General features: G+C 35.4%; 1 non-coding gene across 1 annotated transcript; it reads left to right on the forward strand.

The window, feature by feature from the left end:
- Window positions 1-1206: 1206 nt before the first annotated feature.
- LOC130029339 (U11 spliceosomal RNA) lies at window positions 1207-1340 on the forward strand. The gene has a single exon (XR_008793314.1). It is a non-coding gene; the product is annotated as a U11 spliceosomal RNA (small nuclear RNA).
- The last annotated feature ends 445 nt before the right edge of the window (window positions 1341-1785 follow it).

Consider the following 1785-nt stretch of genomic DNA (forward strand, 5'->3'; position numbering starts at 1 on the left):
TTTCACCACCACTTTTAGCAGTAAGATATTTGAACCAAAATTTGTAAAAAAAATAACAAATATGTTACTCTTTATATGCTTTTGCATACCAATTATTTTTATGAATGTTCATCCTTAATTTTAACTATGTTTCCTCTTAATGTGGTTAGCTTTTCTACTTAGTCTAAATATACAAACTATAAAATGTATTATCAAAACTACAAAAAGCTGTATATACCTTTCTGGATCCTTGTTTCATTAATCGTGGAAGAATTATTCTGCCTTAGATTCTGGGTAGCTAGAAGGAAATTAAGGAAATCCTATATATATAAATTAATTCAAATACATCACAATAACAGTTTCTTAGTTCACAATTTTTGTATTGTTAAAGGTTAGCATAATATGCAATAAAATTGTGTGCAAAGCAAAATAGTATTATTGAGGGAGGATACTAATTCTAAGAAGAATATGGACAGAGAGAGACGAGCAGAAAGTTTAAATTAATTTTACTAGCACTGTAGCACTGTCCTCCCATTGTTCATCGATTTGCTCGAGTGGGCCCAGTAACATCTCCATTGTGAGACTCGTTGTTATCGTGTTTGGTATATTGAATACATCGCGGGTAGCTTGCCAGTCTTTGCCATGCTGGCGAGTTAATCTCTCTAGGTAGCTTGCCAGGCTCTCTGAGAGGGACGGAGGAATCAAACCCGGGTCTGCCAGGTCAGCCGTGTGCAAGGCAAATGTCCTACCCGCTGGACTAACGCTTCAGCCCTAAGGAAAACAATACAAGTATTTTGTTTGAGTGGAAAATAGTTTAAAACTTGAAAAAATGAAGTCACAGCTCCCTCCGTATTTGAGGTAACGAAGTTCAAAAAATTATTTACATTTCCAATAAGGATTTTTAGTATCCTAAAGCACGATTTTATTATAAAGTATAAATATATAAAATATTCTGTATAATACTCTATATATTCTCATTATAAATTCAAAATAATCAATTGACACTAGTCTATAGATACTTGTATCAAAATGAGAGATCTTTTCCTTAATATTGTAAAATCTTTCATGGGAAAAAAAGAAAAAAACATAAATTGTAATATTATTAGAATTTTAAAGAGCATTATATACCTTTCTGAGTCCATGTCACTAGTGATGCATTATTCGACTCTGGTATTTCAATTTCAGTATCTAGAAAAATGGAAAGTAAATCTGTAAAAATTTATTTTTAAAAAGGGCTTCTGCCGTGAGTGGCAAAAGTTGGGCAGCCTGCTTGCCTTACATGCAGAATCCACATCAAGATATTTCAGAAGCATAATATTTTGGCAGTAGGGCAGCTAGTGATCATTGGTCCTGGTGCTCCCACAAAAAAAATATTTTGAATAATAACTATATTTGATAAATATAGTTTTTAATTTTGTGATGTGCCAGGAATGAAGTTTTGCTTGCATATTGACCAGAGCAGACAGGAGGATGCAAATGCAAGGCACTCTATTGCTAGTTGGAGCTAGGGTCGGAGTCTCATCCAACACAGTGGAGTGTTGACAAGGACCCCGACTCTGATTTTGATTTCTGAGCACCTTATTTACATAAGTTTGGTTACATAACAGCATTTTTCCAGGAACTGACAATATGTTTCCAATTCTTGTCCCAGCACTGTCCTATGACTTCACTCTCTTGGCCACCCCTACTTGGCTGGGAACCACTGTCCATGCCCCCCTATTCTGATAGGCTGTTGCCAGGGTCTGTTTATCTCCCCAGGATGATATTGATTTCTGAGAAGTTAGGACTTTCTGAAAGGGGAAACCA

This window comes from Sorex fumeus, unplaced genomic scaffold (assembly GCF_029834395.1).
Source record: "Sorex fumeus unplaced genomic scaffold, SorFum_2.1 ptg000003l, whole genome shotgun sequence".
NCBI lineage: Eukaryota > Metazoa > Chordata > Mammalia > Eulipotyphla > Soricidae > Sorex > Sorex fumeus.